The sequence below is a fragment of the Rhineura floridana genome, chromosome 4 (genome assembly GCF_030035675.1).
Source record: "Rhineura floridana isolate rRhiFlo1 chromosome 4, rRhiFlo1.hap2, whole genome shotgun sequence".
NCBI classification, from domain to species: Eukaryota; Metazoa; Chordata; class Lepidosauria; order Squamata; family Rhineuridae; genus Rhineura; species Rhineura floridana.
Genome location: NC_084483.1, coordinates 4,817,891 through 4,841,957, shown reverse-complemented (window position 1 = coordinate 4,841,957; position 24,067 = coordinate 4,817,891). Strand labels below are relative to the sequence as shown.

The window sequence follows — 24,067 nt, the reverse complement described above, 5'->3', positions numbered from 1 at the left end:
GCTGTCCACTACAACCCCGAGGTCTCTCTCCTGGTCGGTCACCGCCAGTTCAGATTCCATGAGCGTATATGTGAAATTCAGGTTTTTTGCTCCAATATGCATAATTTTACACTTGTTTATATTGAATTGCATTTGCCATTTTTCCACCCATTCACTCAGTTTGGAGAGGTCTTTTTGGAGCTCTTCGCAATCCCTTTTTGTTTTAACAACCCTGAACAATTTAGTGTCGTCAGCAAACTTGGCCACTTCACTGCTCACTCCTAATTCTAGGTCATTAATGAACAAGTTGAAAAGTACAGGTCCCAATACCGATCCTTGAGGGACTCCACTTTCTACAGCCCTCCATTGGGAGAACTGTCCGTTTATTCCTACTCTCTGCTTTCTGCTTCTTAACCAATTCCTTATCCACAAGAGGACCTCTTCTTTTATTCCGTGACTGCTAAGTTTCCTCAGAAGTCTTTGGTGAGGTACCTTGTCAAAAGCTTTTTGAAAGTCTAAGTACACTATGTCCACTGGATCACCTCTATCTATATGCTTGTTGACACTCTCAAAGAATTCTAGTAGGTTACTGAGACAGGACTTTCCCTTGCAGAAGCCATGCTGGCTCTGCTTCAGCAAGGCTTGTTCTTCTATGTGCTTAGTTAATATAGCTTTAATAATACTTTCTACCAGTTTTCCAGGGACAGAAGTTAAGCTAACTGGCCTGTAATTTCCAGGATCCCCTCTGGATCCCTTTTTGAATATTGGCGTTACATTTGCCACTTTCCAGTCCTCAGGCACGGAGGAGGACCCAAGGGACAAGTTACATATTTTAGTTAGCAGATCAGTAATTTCATATTTGAGTTCTTTGAGAACTCTCGGGTAGATGCCATCCGGGCCTGGTGATTTGTCAGTTTTTATATTGTCCATTAAGCCTAGAACTTCCTCTCTCATTACCACTATTTGTCTCAGTTCCTCAGAATCCCTTCCTGCAAATGTTAGTTCAGGTTCAGGGATCTGCCCTATATCTTCCACTGTGAAGACAGATGCAAAGAATTCATTTAGCTTCTCTGCAATCTCCTTATCGTTCTTTAGTACACCTTTGACTCCCTTATCATCCAAGGGTCCAATGGCCTCCCTAGATGGTCTCCTGCTTTGAATGTATTTATAGATTTTGTTGTTGTTGGTTTTTATGTTCTTAGCAATGTGCTCCTCAAATTCTTTTTTAGCATCCCTTATTGTCTTCTTGCATTTCTTTTGCCAGAGCTTGTGTTCTTTTTTATTTTCTTCATTTGGACAAGACTTCCATTTTCTGAAGGAAGACTTTTTGCCTCTAAGAGCTTCCTTGACTTTGCTCGTTAACCATGCTGGCATCTCTTGGCCCTGGCGGTACCTTTTCCGATCTGCAGTATGCACTCCAGTTGAGCTTCTAATATAGTGTTTTTAAATAACTTCCAAGCATTTTCGAGTGATGTGACCCTCTGGACTTTGTTTTTCAGCTTTCTTTTTACCAATCCCCTCATTTTTGTGAAGTTTCCTCTTTTGAAGTCAAATGTGACTGTGTTGGATTTTGTTGGCAATTGGTCATTTACATGTATGTTTAATTTAATAGCACTGTGGTCACTGCTCCCAATTGGAGCAGTAGCCTTGCCTATTTACATAAGATTACACCTTTTTGTCCAAGAATGCAGCTTGTTCCATTCTCTGTGGCTATGTCTTTTCTTTTGCAGTAGGTCAAAAAAGTGAATTGAATCTGTAGCATTTTTGGTCAAGAGACAAATTCAGCAAAACAATGCATTTAAACCGCGTACAATGCTATATTAGAGCTAAGCTGAACAGACACTCTCCTTTTGCTACTCTACCAGGGACAGAAAAATGATGTGACTATCTTGGCTATTTTTTCAGGAGGAGGTGAACTACCCTAAACCATTTCAGGGGGTGCTTCAAGGCATAGTGCCATCATATTGTCTTCTTGGAGGATGTTGCTGGAAGCCAGTCCTCAATGGAGTTCTCTCTCTCTTGTGTGGAAAAAGAATGTGTACACCTTTTAAACTGTGGGGGGAAATAAAGAAGGCATTAAAAGATCAGCAAAGTTCAGGATAGTTTCTCCCCACACCCCCTGAAAATCTCCCTTTTCAGCTACTGAAATTGCAACAGTTCAACCCAAACTGTTTTAGCTCACCCCTACTATAAGTACAAATTGAGACAAAGGTATTACTATTGAACAAAGACATAGTTTGATCAATGGCTTGAAGAAAGCAACTTTTTATTATTAATAATAACTCAAAAGAGGGTTTTTCCCCCATAACTAAAACAATCTCCTTCACTGGTATTTCTAAAAACAGAACCCATGATTTACTGATATTAAGCTGCCCTTGCTAACTCTAAGGGCCTTTCCAAATGTATAGCATAAACAATAGCTATGCAGTTGCTCATTTTGCTGTGAGACATTCAAAAGTAATCTTCTTTCAAGGAAATGCTTCTATTCAGAAACAGCACATTTTCCTAATGCACTCAAAACTCTAGATATGTATACAGAGGAAATACATTTTTCCTAGCCTGTAAGACCGTGGTGATTTGAAGAAGTGCCTGGAATGTGATTGCATGAGAATCACCATGTGCATAGTGCCCATGGCACCAGTGATGTCACAGCTCCCCCTCTCCTCATTGTTTACTCCATGTTGTGATCCAAACAGCAGTGCTCAGCCTGCTAAGAGGGGCTTCCATGGCACAGGGAACTCACATAGTTCAAGGTACAATGAGTAAAGCCTTTTGTGAGTTTCACCAAAATGGTGGTTTGAAACCTTGCTCATAGCTAGTTTTACTGGAGGGACACTTTGGGAGGTGACTGATAAGTAGCGGGCCAGGATCCCACCTCGTTCTGCCCTCCCAATAGAAGAGTGTTGACCACAAGTGCTGCTTTGAATACACGGATCTGATTTGGCAACCGTAAAGAACTGGGTTGGGGGTGGGGGAAGAGATGTGGCACTAAAGGCACCAGTCTCTGATCCCTAGTTAAGAAGAACATGCTTTAATTTTGAAATTGACAAGAAGCTTCTTCAGACCTTGCCTTGAAATTGGATTATATCCTCTTTTAGCCTCCTACTTATATGCTGAGGTCTCCCCCCACTTTCAGTGTTGTAAGGGAGATAGATATATGCTAGTTGATATGCTGGCTTTGGTGTCCTCTTTTTATTATTAATAGTTTTTTATTGAATTCCCCCCCCCAAAAAAACCCCAACAAATACAGTCAAACAATACAAAATAAATCAAGACAATGTGTTTTGTGCATACATGAAAAGAGAAAGGTGGGAGACAGCTGTTAGTCCAGACCAACTCAGTGCTCAGACATTCAAGCAAACAGATCTGTATCAGGAGCCCATATATCAAATAATTTCCCATCTTTCTTGCATTTATGGAGGTCACCTTCTCATATGCTGCCAGTTGAGGCATGTCCTCTTTTCCACCGTACGATTGTGGGGGGGGTAGACTTCCTCTTCCAGTATTGAAGTGTCAGACACTTAGTCACCATGAGTGCCCTTCATGGCCAGTTAAATTGCCGCTTTTGTCAGGTTCCAAAGGACCAGTACATAATTCAATAGAACATTAACATCTGTAAATCTCAAGGAGGTATTCAAAACTATATTTGTGCAGCTGATGACCTCTGGCCAACAGGACCAAATAATGTGACAGAGCATTGCATGTGGGGCATTACAATGCCAGCATCTGTTAGTGCTAGATAAAAAAAATTTTAAAGGCTTTGTGGAATCCAATAAACTCTAAAAGTATTTTGTGCCCTCGTTGAGAGTAGGGTAGACATCTTTATATTTTGGACAAAGGATTTGCAGAAATGCAGTGGATGCAACTGTCCCTAGCAGTTGGGTAGGAAGAAATGCAGACAGTGCTAGTAGAAGTCTACATTATTAGAACAATCCACTTGCAGACAACCAGAGACTGGAGGCTGCTCACCTGCATACATGACTCTGCTCCTATGTCTTTGTTGGGAAAACTTGGCTTACCTTTGTACAATACTTATTCCACTGCCTTGCCCGCCAGCAGTACTTTAACTTTTCCTAGGAGCATCCAGCAGCGCTAGCAGGAAGATCCCAGGAGTACAGTAGTAGGACAGACTGGTAAAGGCAGACAGAACACATTGATAACAGCACACCATCAAAGTGAATGCAGCCCTCCTCATTAGCACCAAATAGAGAAGGGTTACCTTCTGTGTATCTGATCTAGCTCACTTTATCCCACCTCAGCCTAGTCCTCTTGCTTTAAAACAGGTGCTACTGCTTAAATGCCTTGAACTACCTATAGAATGGGTATAATCTGTCTACACTGAATTTTTAAAAAGTTGTTCATCAGAGTGCTAAGTTCTTCCAGAAGTGCATACTGAAAACTTGAGAAAGGTTGCCTGCCGTTCTCCTTGTATTGTCAAGGACTTGAAATCAGAAGAACTGCGTCTATTTCTATCTCTGCCCTGACAAATGTCCTGTATGACCTTTGGCAGTTCTTTCTTCATGAATGGAAATGGACTGCCTTAATTTTATTCTAACTTACGGGAGATCCTATGAATAGGGTTTTCATGGTAAGCAGTATTCAGAGGGGGTTTACCATTGCCTTCCTCTGAGGCTGAGAGGCAGTGACTGGCCCAAGGTCACCCAGTGAACTTCATGGCTGTGTGGGGATTCGAACCCGGGTCTCCCAGGTTGTACTCCAACACTCTAACCACTATGACACACTGGCACTCTCTTTCTTCATGTTTCTTCTTCCCTTTTTAAGGAAGTGCAGAAATCTTGCTAGTGTTATGATTCGTTAGCCTATGGAAAAAGAAGATTTCCAAATGAGTTGGTTTACGGTGGGGGTTGCCAAGTCAGCATTATAGGGTTCCCTCAGAACTGAATTTCCAAACAGAAGCAATGTTATGTTATGGTTTATTTCTAGGCCGCCTTTTGGCCAAAAAGGCCCCCAAGGTGGCTTACACACAAATAGAAAACCACAATTACAAAATACAAATAAAAACTATACAATTTACAAAAATTCAAGCCAACAAGATCCTAGCATTTCTGAAAAGCAACAACAGCTAAAAACCAAAAGCATTCATCTTCCTGGTAAAGGACAGTCCCCAGAAAAATGTTACTAAGAGCAAGGGTGAGGGGGCAAAGCAGGTAGACAAGCTTGCCCCTCGATGGTCCCAGAACAGTCTCACCCCTGCAGCAGTACCTCTCAGTCTGCAGCTCCTCCTTATAAAGGTCCAGGCAGAGGGGTGGGGCAAGGCAGGTGGAAAACCCTTGGTGGAAAAGCTTGCCCCTGTGCCTGAAGAATTCATTTTTCTCCCTAGTGAAGTGGTGCCCTGTGATATTGGTATTAAAATAACATCTCGGAACCCTGATTATTCAAAGTCCATTACAAGCAAAACCTCTCAGGCCTTTCAAAGTGAAAGACAAACAGCAAGCTTAGCAAGGAATAGCCTACTTTATAATGAGACTGGCAGCACCCCTGGCACAGAGCATCTTTGCCTGGGCCTTTAAGTATAGAACATAAATGTGTTCATGATGCAGTAAAAGAATTCATTCTCTAGTTGCATTCTAGTCATTCTATGATCACACCCATTTCAAAGGTGGATGGGAGACACTGCATGCAATTTAGTTCTAGTACCTTTGACACTGCTTTTTCCATAAATAAAATAATGGCTATCTGCTCCCCTATACTGGTTAAGGCTTACTGTTTACTGTTAGAGCAAACGCTTTGCACACAGGAGGTCCCAGATTCAACCTCTGGTGTCTACAGGTAGGGCTAGGAATATCCCCTGAGTGAAAGCTTGGAGAGCCACCACCAGTCAGCGCAGACAGTAGTGAGCTAGGTCAGTGGTGTCCAACAGGTTTTTCATACTTGCCAAAATTAATAATAATAATAATAATAATAATAATAATTTAATTTATGTGTCGCCTATCTGGCCAATGGCCACTCTAGGCGACGTACAATTCAAATGCAATAATACATCACAATAAAATACACATAAAATACAAAATGACAGTGAAATAGTAACAGTTCAGAGTAATAGGCAACTAGTCCTAAAAATTAACCCTCCCCGGAAGTCCCAAAGGCCTGTCTGAAGAGCCAGGTCTTCAAGGCTTTGCGGAATACGTTCAGGGAAGGGGCATGCCGAAGATCGTATGGGAGGGAGTTCCAAAGAGTGGGGGCCGCCACTGAAAATGCCCTCTCTCTAGTCCCCACCAACCTAGCTGTTTTAGTTGGTGGGACTGAGAGAAGGTCCTGAGTGGCTGATCTTGTCGGGCGGCATAATTGGTGGCGCTGGAGGCGCTCCATCAGGTAAACTGGGCCGAGACCATATAGGGATTTAAAGGTTAAGACCAACACCTTGAATTGAGCCCGGAAAATAACTGGGAGCCAGTGCAGATCAAACAACACTGGGGTGATGTGTTCCCGGCGGCGACAATTTGTGAGTAATCGAGCCGCAGCATTTTGTATAAGTTGCAATTTCCGAACTGTTTTCAAGGGTAACCCCACGTAGAGCGCATTACAGTAGTCTAAACGAGAGGTGACCAGGGCATGTACTACCAGTGGGAGCTGATGAACAGGCAGGTAGGGTTGCAGCCTACGAATGAGGTGTAATTGATACCAAGCTGCCCGGCTCACTGCCGAAATCTGAGCCTCCATGGACAGCTTGGAATCAAGAACAACCCCAAGGCTGCGGACCTGGTCCTTTAGGGGTAATCTCACCCCATTGAACATCAGGTCAACATCTCCCAACCTTCCCTTGTCCCACAAGCAGCACTTCAGTCTTATCGGGATTCAGCTTCAACCTGTTCCTTCCCATCCATCCACTCACGGATTCCAGGCACTTGGACATGGTCTCCACAGCCACCTCTGGCGAAGATTTAAACGAGAGATAGAGCTGAGTGTCATCCGCATATTGGTGACACTGCAGCCCAAATCTCCTAATGATTGTCCCCAGCGGCTTCATATAGATATTAAATAGCATGGGAGAGAGGATAGAGCCCTGTGGCACACCACAATGTAGAGGCCAAGGGTCTGAAACCTCCTCCCCCAATGCTACCTGTTGGTACCTGTCGGAGAGAAAGGAACAGAACCACCATAATACAGTGGCTCCTATTCCCAATCCCTCCAGGCGCTGTAGAAGGATACTGTGGTCAACAGTATCAAAAGCCGCTGAGAGATCGAGGAGGACAAGAAAGGTGAATTCTCCCCTATCTAATGCCCTCCTCATATCATCAACCAGAGCGACCAAGGCTGTTTCAGTTCCATGTCCAGTCCTGAAACCCGATTGGTATGGATCCAATGTATTCATATTTTTGCCACATGACAAAAAAAATTAATTAACTTGGTTTTAAGGAAAATGCACAATGTTTTGAATTATTTACTGATAGAATAAGTGAGAAATCAGGAGTATCTTTTCATTTAGAAGTTCAGGGAAATCAGCCATAAAATCAGTTAGACTACATCTGAACTCCACTTCCAAATTTTCATCCAATATCTGTGAGCTATACATATGATGCTTGAAAAGAATGGCCTTGTGTGGACTTTGCCTACAGTACAAGTGCATTTTGCAATGTATAGGACCAAGGATGGATCTGTGACTATTAAGGACAGACGGTAGACTTTTTAAAACTGGTACATGTATAAAGAATTTTATTTTAAAAATAGTGGTGCAAGCAGAGCACCAATTTGCCATAGCTCAATAACCGTTTTGCCACATGTGGGGAATAGTGACTGTGTTGAACTCCAGGGAGCTAGATGGACCAGTGGTCTGACTCAGTATAAGGCAGCTTGCTCTGTTCCTACTAACAGAATATGTTGATCATTTTTTAAGAAAACAACAGTTTTTCAGAGAGTATTACAGTTTTAATTATCAGAGAGGTTGCGCTGTTATTTGTTAACCTCCAGTGAAGATAGTTTGGAGTGTGTGTGGGAGGGTGCTGTTAGAATTAATTTGTCAGTTGTTTTTTAGCTATTTTAGAAGTTATACGTGGGAAGAAGAACGGTCTTAGAGCTGGCGTTTGGGCGCACAGAATACGGGACTGTGTCTTCTGTGTGGGTTTGAAGTGGATGAATGGGTGTTATATGAGTGTATGTTGTGAGTGAATGTGTATTTTTATGTATATGAGTTTTTTGTATTTATAGTTTATCATGTGCCTCGGGAAGAGATTTTATCATCAAGAGGGGAGACCTGAGGGGGCCCCAATTGCCGTAGTGACGGGTAGAGGGAGGTATGGTGATATGAGAGGGACGTGCCAGGTAAGGAGAACGCGGCCCAGACATGTAGTGGCTGTGCCGCGTTCTGGTCCTTCTCATACCCGCAGGGTTGTTGGTTGTCCTATCAGCCAACTCTCAGATCTCCAGTTGCTGCTTTTTAATGCCAGATCGGTACATAATAAAACCTCCCTCGTCCATGATTTGATTGTGGACGAGGTGGCCGATCTGGCATATATAACCGAGACCTGGGTGGGCGAACAGGGAGGAGTTAGTCTCTCCCAGCTCTGCCCACCGGGGTATCTGGTTCAGCATCATGGTAGATCTGAGGGTCGGGGAGGTGGGGTTGCTGTGGTCTATAAGAGTTCCATCTCACTCACCAAACACAATGTCCATGCAATCACTGGTCTGGAGTGTTTGCACCTTGTGCTGGGCCAGAGGGACAGACTGGGAATCCTTTTGGTGTACCGCCCACCTTGCTGCCCAATGGCTTCCCTAACTGAGCTGACGGAAGTGGTCTTGGAGATACTGTTGAGATCCCCCAGACTATTAGTACTGGGAGATCTCAACATTCATGCTGAGGCTACTTTGTCTGGGGCAGCTCAGGACTTCATGGCCGCCATGACAACCATGGGGCTGTCTCAATATGTTAGTGGCCCAACACATACATCGGGGCATACTCTTGACCTGGTCTTTGCTACTGGACATGGGGATAGTGATCTGGATGTGGGGAGTTTTACATCTCTCCCGTTGTCATGGACAGATCATTGCTTGCTGAAGTTTAGACTTTCAGTAGCCTTTTCCCTCTGCAAGGGTGGGGGACCTATTAAATTGGTCCGCCCCCAGAGACTAATGAATTCTGAAGGTTTTCAAAAGGCTCTGGGGGTTTTTCCGGCTGATAAGACTGGCGCTCCTGTCGAAGCCCTGGTCGATCTGTGGAATACAGAGATGACCCGGGCTGTTGACACGCTCGCTCCTGTGCGCCCTCTCCTATGTAGAGCTCATACAGCTCCTTGGTATACTCCGGAGCTGAGAGCGATGAAACAAGACAGGAGGTGGCTTGAGCGGAGATGGAGACGAACTCCCGACGAATGCAATTATGAGCTGGTTCGTGCTTCTACTAAGCTCTGTGTAGGAGCGGTGAGGGCGGCAAAAAAACAACATTTCGCCGCCACTATTCAGTCATCTCTCTCACGCCCACGGGAGCTTTTTAAAGTGGTTCGTAGCCTACTTCATCCAGGCCTGCAAGATACGGCAGATACATCGGTAGCTCGATGTAATAAATTTGCTGAACACTTCCAGCATAAGATCTCATGCATTCGCCGGGACTTAGACTCCTATTTAATAGCAGTTAATCCTACTGAGGTGTCCAGAGCACAGTCTTGTCATGTTTTGTTGGATGAGTTTCAGTTGGTTCAGTTCGAGGACGTGGACAAGGTGCTTGGACAGGTTCGTGCGACCACTTCGGTACTGGATCCTTGCCCCTCTTGGCTAATTAAAACTAGCAAGGAAGGAACAGTTGGCTGGGCCAAGGAAGTGATTAATGCCTCTTTACGAGAGGGAGTGGTCCCTGGCTGTATGAAAGAGGCGGCAGTGAGACCACTCCTGAAAAAACCTTCCTTGGACCCAGAGAATGTCAGCAGCTACAGACCAGTAGCCAATGTTCCGTTCCTGGGCAAGATCCTGGAACGTGTGGTTGCTGACCAGCTCCAGGCGCTTTGGATGAAACCGATTATCTAGATCCATTTCAATCGGGGTTCAGGCCTGGTTTTGGCACTGAGACTGCCTTGGTTGCCCTGTTTGATGACCTATGTCGGGAGAGAGACAGAGGGAGTGTAACTCTGTTGATTCTCCTTGATCTCTCAGCGGCTTTTGATACCATCGACCATGGTATCCTTCTGGAGAGGCTTGCGGAATTGGGAGTTGGAGGCACTGCTTGGCAGTGGTTCCGCTCCTACTTAGCGGGTCGTCTCCAGAAGATAGTGCTTGGGGAACATTGCTCGACACCGTGGGTTTTCCAATGTGGGGTCCCGCAGGGTTTGGTTCTGTCTCCCATGCTTTTTAACATTTATATGAAGCCGCTGGGGGCGGTCATCAGGAGTTTTGGAGTGCGTTGTCATCAGTATGCTGATGACACGCAGCTCTACTTCTCCTTTACATCTTCTTCAGGTGAGGCAGTCGACGTGCTGAACCGTTGCCTGGCTGCGACAATGGACTGGATGAGAACTAACAAACTGAGACTCAATCCTGACAAGACTGAGATGCTGTTGGTGGATGGTTTCTCTGATCGGATGGTGGATATATACCCTGTCCTGGATGGGGTTACACTCCCCCTAAAGGAACAGGTGCGTAGTCTGGGAGTCATCTTAGACTCTTCCCTCACACTTGAGGCTCATGTAGCCTCGGTGGCCCGGAATGCGTTCTACCAACTTCGGTTGGTAGCCCAGCTACGTCCCTATCTGAGTAAGGAGGACCTCTCATCAGTGGTACATGCTATGGTAACCTCGCGTCTGGACTACTGCAATGCGCTTTACGTAGGGCTACCTTTGAAGACGATTCGGAAGCTACAGCTAGTGCAAAATGCAGCGGCCAGACTCCTAACAAGAACTAAGCGGTCTGAGCATATAACACCTGTGCTAGCCCGTTTGCACTGGCTTCCAATATGCTTCTGGGCCAGATTCAAAGTGTTGGTACTTACCTATAAAGCCTTATACGGCGCGGGACCACGATATCTGTCGGAACGCCTCTCCCGATATGAACCGGCCCGTACACTACGGTCTACTACGAAGGCCCTCCTCCGGGTTCCGACTCATAGGGAAGCCTGGAGAGTGGTGACAAGATCTAGGGCCTTCTCAGTGGTGGCCCCCGAACTATGGAATGGTCTCCCCGAGGAGGTGCGCCTGGCGCCGACACTATCATCTTTTCGGCGCCAGGTTAAAACCTTTCTCTTCTCTGAGGCATTTTAATTCCTGTTAATTCTAAATTATTATATTTTGATTTTAGACTGTACAGTTTTGTGTACAGTTTTGTGTTATTTTTATTGTATTTTTAATGTTCACCGCCCAGAGAGCTGTTGCTAGTCGGGCGGTATATAAGCTTAATAAAATAAAATAAAATAAATAAATAAACATAGTAGAATGGAGGGATGCGGAGATACAAAAATATAGGGGCTGGAACATAACCAAGTATATTCTCTTCCAAACACTATGTTAAAGTACAAGATTGTTAGCCAATATTCACATTGTATAGATTAACCCATACCATGCCAAATAGAATGTGCCCTGCTAGGAGGAAGGGAGGGATATAAATCAAATAATAACAAACAAATACTCAGTGTTCAAGAGCTAACATGGTAGACTAGGCTGGAAGCACCTGCAAGAAATAAGCATTTCCTTAAACAATTCACAACCAGGTGCAATATGCAAAAGCACCTCTCCTGTATACGTTGCATTGGTGGTATGAAAGTACTCACAGAGCTTTCTGTTGACAGGTAGAGTGTGAAACCATTGCAGACACATGCAAGCAAGGAATGTGGCAGAAAATGGGAGTAATTTTCTTTTTCAGCTACATTTGTGTGCTCAACTTGATGGTTGGTCTTGCACAAGTCCAGAGATGTTGCTGCTACTAACCAGTGGATGAGCATTCACACATAGGAGAAGTTTATAGGCTCCAAGTTCCAACAACGGATGAATCTGGTCCAATAAATGATACTTCCTTTCCAGTTTTGCTTCTTTACAAAGGCAGCACAGAATTGCTTGTCCCACAGGGAAGTGATTGACAGTTTGTGTGTACAGTATGTACAATATCCTCCCCTATTTCCCATGCCATGTTTATGACTGTTTTCACATTTGTGATCTTTATCACAAATGCATGGTTAACAACAACGAAAACTGCACAGAGGCTGATGCGCTCCCCAACTGTATTACCCCAGTGCTAGAGTGGCCATCTAGAATTTTAAAATAACAATGGACATCAGCAGGGCTGTCTTCTCCACCAGCCACCCACATATACCCCTTACAGCAATGCACCACCATTGGTGTTTTTCTTTTCTTTTTATTCAGTTCTACGGAGGCCATGTACCTCTCCTCCTTCCAACCCCAAAGTACGTATCTACCTTGATTTTTTTGAAATTAAAACACAGGTATTTTCCTATCTGTGTCCTTTTACATGTGAACTGGATTCCACACTTGACTTTGAAAGAGAACTTGGAAAAGTATCTCACAAAAGCTAAGATGTAGTCTAGACATTCTCTGTTCTTAGATAAGCCCGTCATCTCTCCTCTTCGTATTCAGCTTCTCTAGGTCCGTGATACATGTTCCAAAGTGTAGCCAGATAACAACTGCTGAACCCTTGTTCAGCCAGTTTCCATGGCTTCTGCATAATGTTTTTCCCCCTAGAGTGAGATAGGCATTGCCTAGAGACGGAGCATTACAGACTTGTAGCTTTAAAACGAATACATTCAAATTCCCCATCCACCACTCGCTTCTCCGCATAGCCTTAGGGAATTCACTTAACCTCTTTCTGTTTTATTTCCTTGCCTCTAAAATGGAGATAGTTAAACATAGTACTATCACTAGGGAGGGGATTAATAGCTTTAGCAGGCTTCCAAGGTACGAATGTGGTGGCCCTCAATTCAAAAATCTACTTAATTTAAACTGGGGTTTCTGTGGGACTCTTGTTGGTATAATCCTGAGGTGGAACACCACACTTTCTTATTTCTCTCTATACTGCATTTTTGTAAGACATTAACACCGTCATGACATCATGCAACATGATGTATGGAAGTGGCAGCGAAGCATCTTACAAAAAAAGATGGTGACATAATCAACAGCGGTAACAGACAAGGAGGTGGGAGGGGCAGTGGGGGGCGAGCAAGCAGCAGCAGCAAGGTCAGCAGTGGAGGTGGGGCTGCAGTGAGTGCCTGAGCAAGCAGTTAAGGGAGCTGCCTGTGGGTGGGTGGAGCTTTGGTAACCTGTGGGAGGGGATGGGGGACTATTGGCAACCCGTGGAGGGGGGGAGCACTGGTGACCCGTGGAGGGGGCAGGTGAGGTCTGGCGAGTTGTGGAAGGGTGGGAGAAGCTTTGGCAACCTATGGAGGGGACGGGGAGCTTCAGTGGCCCGTGGGGGGGCTTTGGCAACCCATAAGGGGAAATGGGAGAGCTTCAGCAATCTATGGGGGCAATGGAGGATCTTCAGTGACCTGGGGAAGGTGGCCTTTGGTGACCTGGGGGTGAAGGGGGGCTTTAGTGATGGTAGACAGGGTTGGGAAGTGAAGTGAGCAGGGGTGGAGCCCCTAGTATGAAAAAAGTAACTAATGAGTAACTGTTCATTTGGTGCCTCCTTTTTCTTCTCAGTTTCTGTGTTCTTAAGCAGGGCCAGAGTGGGTGGTGTGTGACAGTGGGCCATACTAGGCTCAGTAGAAGAGCAGGAGATAGAAAGTCATGAGAGCACATTCTTGCAAAAGAGTCAATCACTGGTAACTTAAAAAGGGATGTATAATAAAATAAAATGTTGTGCCATGGTTCCTTCACTTCTTTGAGAGTGACAAAGAATGCTTGGTTGTCTGTGTGTACAAAATAAAAGCACAGCTCCTCATTCTGTTCCATTTGCACTTAGTATTTTTGTTTTTTAGATTTACTTGGATCTGATATGTGTTCCATTTAGCATTTGAAATATAGACCATGTGTCTCCATACTCCCACTCTCCATCCCTCATTTATTCTTCCTTGAATGATCTGAGATTGTTTGGGGGCAACACGTGAACAGTTTAAAAAAATATCCCTATACTAAGTTTCTGCCCTGTTTCAGTCCCCCTTCCTAGGAGGATGAGACTTATTTCTACTTTGAATATGTAATAATTCCCAGCAATTTAGTTTTGGAACTAGCAACTCAAGTCAGGGACATCTTTACCCTGACACTCAGGCCTGATCATCTCCTTGCTTCTCTACTGTACCAGGCCATTTTGGTTTGTCTTGTTTTTTATATTAGTTTAGATAGGAGATAGGCTATGCCTTTCTTAATGGCCTATTAAATGAATAGCCTTTTCAACATTTATCTGAAATTTGGCAGACGTGATCCGTTGGGGATGGGAAATTTCACATAAGCTAAATGAAAAATATAGAAGTTACAGGCAGCAGCAGAACTGGGAAATCAGTGGAATAAATGAATGTGAATTATGAAAACTGGTAATATTTTGTTCTGAAACAAATTCTAACAAACAAAATGAATGAAGGTTTGAAGAATGAAAATAAATGAGAGTGAAGAAACTTTTCTTTACCTTGTACACACTTACTAAAATCCCCAGTGGAATGAAATTGCTTTTGAGACTTTGGCTGCTATGTTGTTGTAATTCCAGTATACAAATGTGTGCGTTAGGACTTTATCAACACTACAGGAAACATATCACAGTATTTATTTGTTGTACTTTAAGAGACACAAGCCATGCTTAAGCACAATCAGTCAAGAGATTCTTTACAGAGCAGTACTCTTTCCACAGTTCCTAAGTCACCCATGATTTTCCTCTCTAGCAGGAGACTGGCTCAGTCTGCCCAGTTACTTCCATTCATAAGAAGACATTTCACTGTTTTTTCTTTTGTAACCTCCAACATTAGTCTTAGCAACTAGAAAATGACAAATATTTTTGCCCAAGTTTCTCCTTTTCTTTTTAAAAAGTCTGTGTTTTATATAGTTGTTTTGAAACAGAATGATTTCTATTTAAAGATGAACAAAATAAGTTCACTTACTTTTCCATTCACACGGAATCGAACTGTAATCGTGCCTATATATATCTGTTTGAGAAGCAACAGGAGGACTTGTTGTAATGCTGAGATGGTTGGTTCCCTTCATTTCAAATGCAGCTTTGGGTCGGTTAGCTTTTTTGCTGTCAACTTGCCCAAATTCGGATGGAAAGCAATAGTATGAAATAAAGACACGAAATTAATTTCAACTGTAGGATGCAAAGCAACTAACACTGACTTAGTGTTACTCAGCCTTACTCAGAGTAGATCCATTGACGTTAATAGATCTGTTAATCATGTCCATTAACATCAATGAGTCCACTCTAATTAAGGAGTACATTGGATACAAACCATTGGGAATAACAATGCCTATTAAAAATGTATACTTCTACCTCACTATAGACAAACCCTCACTTCATACAACATCAGATGTGACTCTGTAGTTCTCAACCAGCAGTGCTGCCCTATATATGTCTATTCAAAAGTAAGTCCTATTGAGTTCAATAGGGCTTATTCCAAGAGACTGGGTATAGGATTACAGTCTTTGTGATGTACTGGCTTAGTGCAATCACTAATAAGCAGAGTAATGAAGGATTGGACTAAACCCAGAGAATGATCTAAAGGCACATGATGGAATTCTGCTACAGAAGCTAAGCAGAGCTGACCCTGTAAGCTGCCAGGATATCTGGAAACTGTGTAAGATGTTCTGAAGAAAATTGGGACATATGGCTATTAAACAAAACTGTTGATAACAAAATAAATCCCTCCCTGAGACTCCCAGCTCAGTTTTTTCCTGTCTTTCCATGTTGTGCTTGCACTTTCTAGCAACTAGTTGGGTGGAAGTGGAGGATGCTTTTGGTTTCCCTATGACTTCAACTCAGTTGCTGGAGTTGTTTGTATAATTACATAGACCTCTTCCTTGCTTATTTTTAAACACCTTTGATGTGGAATATCTTGTTTGGTCCTGCCCTCTGAATGTAACATAGTAATTCTATTTTATGAATATATGCAATATGATTAAATTCCAGAATGGTTAATATGTAGCCGCATGTGGATAAATTAGTAGAGAATTCAACATTAGGACAAGTGGAAGACCTGTCTAATCTTCAGTTTCTTACCAGGTATTATTCTAAAAAGGTGTGTAAACTTTGGTCTAACAGCTGGTAGCAATTTTTAGCCTTTTTTCTCTGATGGTCAAGCAGGGCTGGTTCTATTTTTCTGATTAGCTGAAGTGCCACCTATAGCTAGGAAGATCTGTGAGCATAAATGTAGTGACTAAGCCATGGATGAGCAGAAAGCAGAGAAAAAGAGAGGCACCAGAGCTGGTCCACGCAGTTGCAGTCAAGCCTTGCCTGCCCTGGTCTTGGGAGCTGATTATCAGGGGCCATCTGTGTGGGTGGGGGAGTATCTGACAACACCCCCCTTGCCCTCCTTTTCTTGCACCTGTCAATTGAGATGTCACTAGGCCAAGCCTTGCCCTTGCTTTAACATCCTAGTCACTGCTGCCCTGTCCTGGTCACCTTCCTACCTCCTCTCCCAATTCCAAGCTGCCATCCTGCCTCTCCTGCTGCTGCTTCCAGCCTAGCCTATTACAGATCTTAATGTTTAAAAGAAAGGAATGGCTCAGGAAGCCAGACTGGGACTAGATGAAGGGAGTGGAGCCATAGCAGGCTGGCATTGTGGGCTGGATCTGGGACACAGGCTGGGGGTTCTCCCACCTGGTATATCTAGTGAGGTAATGAGTGGGGGGGGAAACAAAGACTTGGTTCCCACCTGTTCCTTCTGCAAATGGAAGGGCTCTTTCCACTTAAGGAAGGCTTTCAGTCGAGGATTCCACTGGTGGAAGGGGTGGCAGTTTTCAATGATTCTCCCTTCTGTCTGCAACTCCCCATACTATTACAGAGTAGATTTTCAGGGGCTGTAGGGACAAGGGGGAATCTGTGTGAGCTGCTTCTCCCCTTCCCACCAGAGGAAGTATCCTCTCAACGGACCCCTACTCACAGGGTGCTTCCACTGGCGGAAGGATCCAAAAGAAGGTGAGCAAAGCTACTTCGGGAAGGGTGATAGAACCCTGATGTAGATCCTCCTTTACAAAAGAAAACTCATTTGTTCATAAGAAAGTTATAATGAAAGAACTCTTTGTAATAGATTTAAGGAGTGTCTGAGGAAGCAACAAGGCTCTGGTTAAAAATATTAATGGTTTAATCCAGAAACTATGAGGGGCGGTTCGTATCTGAAGCACTTTATTGTAGTCACAACATCTTGAAAAGAAATACCATGATCTGATGGACTTTCATTTGTATCCTTTCACTAATCTTTAATCAGATGATAGGCCATAGGGAGAAACATCCTTTCTCTGTTATTGATGAAGTTTATGAACATTTGATAACAAGAAACCAATAAAATTAAGTTTCCCATTCTGAAGCCAGTTATTTCAGAAACACCTGCACATGTACCTACCTACGGAAGTTATAGCTGTGAGGTGCTATGTGAGAGCAGGGAAGAGGAAAATATTCTGGCTTCATCTTGAAATGAAAGAGAATACTTCCATGCCATGCGTATAACTGACGAGTGATAACACACAGGAGGAATGGGAAAAAATAGCCATCATTTGTTGGTACAAAGATAAGTTAACGATCAACTTCTTGCCACTTATCTAGCTTTATTCCTGTCTGTCCCTTGATGTGAGGTAAACGTTGAACATTTTGTGGTTGAGTCATGACACACTCAGTGGTACCTCTGTTTGAGTAGCTGTTTCCTATCTGATAAAAAACAATTTAAGCACGTACAGACCTAGAACCCATTAACCTTCAGTGAATGATAAGGCCTCAGTGCTTATTGTGTTACAATTTATTTAGTTGGGTGATCATGTTTGATAAAGGTACACGTCTTCCTTGTGACATCCTTTCGGCGCCAGGCTAAAACCTTCCTATTCTCCCAGGCATTTTAAATGCATTTTAAATACATTTTAAATATATTGCATATATTTTTATGTATTCCAATGTGTTAATGCTTTAGTTGTCTCTAATATTGTTTAGTGCATCTGTATTTTATATTGAGTGATTTTGCTGATTTATTGTATTATTGTATTATTGTATGTTGTACACCGCCCAGGGAGCCACTGGTTATGGGCGGTTTATAAATGAAAATAAATAAATAAATAAATAAATAAATAGGGCTAGCTGAGAGGCACACTCTTCTTAACACAACCCACATTATATTACCTTGGTCTGAACATATAAGAATTCAGGCCTATGGTATTCTTTGGAGAACAGCAGTCTTGGGCCATCTCCCTTCTATTAACCCAGTAACTTTAGGCATAAGCAGCCAGCTGTGGGTAAGACTGTGTGCCAACAAAAGTTAGCTTCAAGGCTTCTCATTCAAATTTCTGTTAAAGGTTTCAGGATAAGCAAGTAGAAGAATAAACAGAAAAATGAAAGAAAGAAAAAAATAAGTGATTTCTAGCTAACATCACACTGATATTCATCCTAAGCTAGATTCAGTAAGTGACTACTAAGTAGAGTCCCTTCAGTTGACATCTAGACAGGATGGGTCTTCACAGGGTTCCATAGAAGACATTCAAAGAGATGACAACAGCACTGGGGAGATCTCATTTTTTTATCTCAGATTCAGGAGAGAGGCTGGTCTGAGAAGAAAGGAATTGACAAATCAGGGGAAACCCACTCTCTTTGGAACACCAGAGGTTCATCATATACACAGAGTAATTGGCCGGTAACACTTGTCATCAACCCAGCAAGGTGGTACAACTTGGATGAATAGGAACCTTCTCTGGGTTCCTGTTAGATGGGATTAACTGAGGCTGTAAAAACACTAGTCGCCTATAGCAAAGCATTTCCATTGGCCACAGCTGGAGGGGGAATGGGTTGATCTGCCAATCAGTTGCAAAATCTCTTTGAAGTGATTTTTTTTAAAATCTGGACAAAGTTTCTGGACAAAGTCTTTCTTAAAGTAGATTTGGCTCATCAGTTACATCATGAAAATGTGTTTTTATTATTGTCTTTTATTTATTTATCTTACAGACAATAAAGACAACTGTGCAATAAACAAGAAAGTACTTAGAGGCAAAACCAGAAACAATGGATAGGGGGTGGAGGAATTCCCTTTTTGTTGCATGAGAAATGGGATCTTTGACCAGCTATTATAGATTAGACATATAAGTAATTATATCATATCCAAATGTCCTCATAAATATCTAAGTATTCTGGCTACTCATACACAGTTTACTCATATACAGAAATAACTGTCAGGTCCTCTGTCCAGTAAGCAAGCAAAATCCTTGCAGTTTTTAACAGACAAATCACGATGTTACTCTGTCTCCACAGTTGAATACTAAATAATTCAGGGTCCTTAAAACAAAAAGGAATTGTGAAGAGCTCCAAAAGGATCTCTCCAGACTAAATGAATGGGCAGTAAAATGGCAAATGCAATTCAATGTAAACAAATGTAAAGTGATGCATGTTAGGGCAAAACATTTTAATTGCACATATATACTGGTGGTGACTGGCCAGAAACAGTACAACAACAACAATGGTTTATTACGGTCAATGACCAGAAGAAAAAAACATAAAAATAACATGTATATTACATATCTAAAATATATAATTGGCTACACAGACAATATTTAAAAGGGCAAATATAAAATGATTTAACAAATATCATAAAATGTAACCATCCCTAGTTTACAAATGTTTTACGCTGATCCATAGCAGCAGCAAAAAATTGTGCGACTCTGTATGTGATAGAAGGATCTAAGTCTGCAAATAAAAAACGCATATAGGAGGTTACATCCCTACCTGGCAGTTTCTGAAGCAGAGGGGAAATAAAGCGACTGCGAAGCTCATTGTAGAATATGCAGTCTAACAATACATGCGTTGCCGTCTCAATGGCACCCGAGTCACAAGGGCAGTAACGATCAGATCGTGGAATTTTATAATATCTACCCTCTAAAAGGGAAGATGGAAGAACATTGAATTTAGCCAGTGTAAATGCCTTTCTCAATCTTGGGTAATGGAGATTAAATACTGCGCTAAGGAAAAAGGCTTTAAACTTAAAGTGCACACAAAATTATTATCAACAAGAGATAAATGCTGTTGGAATTCCATATCAAGGATTCTCTGCTTGATATCCGTCATGGCCTTTGTTGGACCCAAGGCTAGGATAGATGGGGGGGGGGAAACCTAGGCGTGCAAGTTTATAAAATAGAGATTTCTTCCATTTTGATTGGTGAGAATCCAGCAACACAAGGGGGGCCAATCCTACTGGAGCATAAACCAATTTAAACCAGTACCTGAATTTAAGTATCCAGATACGAGCCTCAATAGAAGGGAGGCCAGCCTCTAGACGGAGCTTCACATTAGAAACACATGGGGGAGTACCAAAAATGCTCCTGTTAGGTCCAAACCCAACACGCAAGTCGCCCTGTCAACCCCAACTCGCTTATTACACCCGGGAAGAGTGCGGAGTTGAGTGCAAATGAACCCACTATCAGAGATCAAGTAACACGAGACAAAAACCTTTGCAAAGGGGACCCAATACTTACAAGCCGAAGCAGGTCAGCATGGGAACCTCGTTTATTGGTGTTCTAGGGTTTATATAGGCTTACCCCGAAGTTTACAATATCGGGCTCATGTCATAAAATACAAAAGAAGCAAATGCTAAACATTATAGCTTTGGGGTATATGCAAGGAGGTGAAGGGGTACAGGGGGAAGGACAAAAGTGGAAACATCAAGACTATCTCTCAGACTCTGTGTCTACATACTTCGCAAGTTCTTGAGATAAGCGCTTTGCATGAACCGACAAAGAGAAGAGTAAAGGGGTGGCCGGCTGCAACCGGGCGCCCCATGAGTAGGAGACAGACATGAAAATTACTACGCTTGCATATCAAAGGGTTTCACAAGTGAAGGTCTGTGGGGCAGCGGAACAACTTATAACACTTCTATGCAAGGCACATTTATAACAATAAACAAGGTCATAGGCATGGATGTGATATAAGGAACACATAATAGTGAAGTTTCCAGCTCAAACCGGCTTTTATTATTCGAGCCACTGGAATGTAGGTAACGGTCAGGTCACCAGGAAATAAACCTTTCTTGATATCAAAAGTCAGTCAGGGGTCACTTTGAATCTAATCTGGGCACTGTTCACATTTATATGGACAGGGTATAAAGCAAACTATAATGTTTAAGGCAATTCTTAAATTTTAACCCAACACTCCTAAGAAATTTAGACTGCACGGTTTCTAGGGGAGCGTAGGAGCCATAAGAGCTGACCTGTGCGCCATATAATAATTGGGAAATCACCTTGGCAGTGAACTCTTGAAGTACAGAGGGCACGTATTGGCCCCCATTCGAATAAAAAAAATGATAAGAGGGCCTTGGAAGTCCTATTGGCAGTCGCTCTGCTGGCCAGGAACAAGACTACCTTAGGGTCTTAGCAATGAAGATGTTGACCCAGTGTGCCACCAGCCATGAAAAAGGCAAATTCCATGCTAAGGATCATTAGGAAAGGAACTGAAAATAAAACTGCTGATAGCATACCCATCTATGGTGCAACCACACTCGGAATACTGTGTATAGTTCTGGTCACAAAACTATTTCTCAGAACTACATCTCAAAAAGGATATTATAGAGTTGGAAAAGGTTCAGAAAAGGGCAACCAAATGATCAAGGGGATGGTGCAACTCCCCTATGAGAGAGGTTGCAGCATTAGGAGCTGTTTAGTTTAGAGAGCAGGCAAATAAGAGGTGACATGATAGATGTGTGTAAAATGATGCACGGCATGGAGAAAGTTGGCAGAGAAAACTTTTTCTTGCTCTCTTATAACACTGGAAATTGTGGACATTCAATGAAGCTGAATGTTGGAAGATTCAGGATAGAAAAAAAGGAAGTACTTTTTCATATAGCACATAATTAAACTATGGAATTTGCTTCCACAAGAGGCAGTGATGACCACCAACTTGGTTGGCTTTAAAAGAGGATTAGACATATTCATAGAGGATTAGGCTATCAGCGGCAACTAGCCATGATGGCTGTCCTCACAGTCAGAGGCAGTATGTATCTGAATACCAGTTGCTGGAAAGCAGAGGAGGGGAGAATGCTTGTGTGCTCAGGTCCTGTTGCAGGCTTCTCATGGGCATCTGGTTGGCTGCTGAGTCCAGGATGCTGGACTAGATGGCCCATTGGCCTGATCCAACAAGATCTTCTTACGTTTTTGTGAAGTTCACAAACGGTGCTACCAAAATTACTTTTAAATAGCTGTGGTTCTCCAACACCAGGCCAGGCTCAAGGTGCTACTACTAGTATATAAAGCCCTTAACAGCTTGGGACCAGTTTACTCGAGAGACCACCTCATCTCTTATGTGCCCACTTGAGTCCTTCGCTCTGCAGAACATATGCAGGATTTCTCCCCAGGTCAGGGCCACCATCCTGCACCGCCATATAAACTACTGAGATGAGATCTGCATGGCAGTGCCAATACCAAGTAGACTGTGTTATGCCTTTTTGAAAAAGCCTCTAGGGTGTCCAATACATTCAAAATAATATTTTTGTTGTATTAATTTCAGTTTTAGGTCCAAGGAGACTAAGCAAGTTGAAGTGAAAGCTACTGTCCACTGGCGGCCACACACTGGACGTTCTCTGCTTCACTCCTCTCTTATTCCTTGTGAGTTATATTTTGTCCTATCCATTGTTGTTTTTAATAGGTGGGTTTTGGTGAAAATGTGACCTATTAGCTAAAATAAATACTAAAATAGCACATAGTTCAAAGTGACTGGCAAAAGAATAGAAAACACTATGCATCTTATTTCTCTTTTACTGTGAAAAGTTATCCCCCCCCCCATGAAGATTGCTTCTCCACCCAGCCTTGTTTATTATTGTAAACTGTGGTTTACCCCTGGAATTCTAAAGGGATTGTGACAGTGAATGCAATAATGCATGAAAGAGGAAGTACATTCTTTTTAATGAACTTGAATACTGATTCAACTTTTGTGCCTAACAAAGGTCTATAAAGTAGAAATATTGGACTTTGTTTTTTAACAGCAAACAACATACTTATATGTCCCTATGGATTCCTAACCCTGTTATAATGTGTTTCTTCCCCCCCCCCTCCAAAAAAAAGCTCTTACGCTGGAAGAGAGATGGAGAAGGATATTCATATGAGCATCTCAGGATGTAGTTAGGTTTCCTCCTCCCAGAGACATCTGCATGGTTACCCTGCCTTTTCACTATTCTCCCCATGAGCAATTTTTCCATTGGCCTCTTATGGTAAGAATTGTTTCCTGAGGGACAGACATATCACACACATGTAGTCTGGTAGTATTTTATTTATTGTGCTTTACGTAAAGTATTTTTACCCCACTCTCCAGCCAAAAAGGCTTCCAGAACATCTTACAAAGATCAAAAATAAGAAAGTTTCTGACGTTGTGCTTATAACGTAAAAAACACCATGCAAAAGGAGAAGGCTTTAGGGAATGCGGGCGGGGGTGGGAGGGGAGAAACAAGCTCAGCCACTAGGGGTAGAGACACATTTGCAGTTACAATGGTTTCAGTGCACTTCTATCTCTGTTTTGTGAAAACAGTGACACACAACCTCAAACTCTGCCCCTTTTTATTCAGCATCTGGGATTTTAGAGATTGGATGCGTTTTCCAAGAGGGTGGGAGAAAAGAGACTGGGATTGGAGGTGCCTTGCGCTTTCCCTACAGCTCCCGCCAAACAGAAAGGCAGCAGGGGAGCCATGGGGGCCACCTTGCCAGCATGCAGCAGGGAATGTGTATGGGGGGGGAGGAAACAACAGCTCCCTTCGCATGCGTCTTTTCTTGAAGGCTCGTGTTTGCCTTCTGTTTCCCTCAGAGGCTCCAAAACCATCTCACCTTCTCAGCTGCCACCTTTTTTACTGTAAAACTTTTGGAGAACATTTAGTCTCAAGTTGTAAAATGAGAGTGCTGCTCTTCTCCCTTCACCTAAAAGGGGCCCCAGGGACATCCACAATGAGTAACTGCGAGGAAGGAGAAGGAGAGAGGGAAGAGACATGTTGGCTGTCTTCTTGATTTCAAAACTGTTTGGTCATCACTGCCCTGCTTTGTCCACTGGTGTGTAG

At 42.9% G+C, this 24,067-nt stretch overlaps 1 long non-coding RNA gene across 1 annotated transcript in view; it reads right to left on the bottom strand.

The window, feature by feature from the left end:
* Window positions 1-1,632: 1,632 nt before the first annotated feature.
* LOC133382816 (uncharacterized) overlaps window positions 1,633-24,067 on the bottom strand; it is a 42,634-nt gene continuing 20,199 nt past the window's right edge. Inside the window, exons 2-3 of the long non-coding RNA XR_009762093.1 lie at window positions 14,957-15,100; window positions 1,633-2,031 (exon numbers count right to left, since the gene is read on the bottom strand). This is a non-coding gene — a long non-coding RNA (uncharacterized LOC133382816). The remainder of the gene's footprint in view (window positions 2,032-14,956; window positions 15,101-24,067) is intronic.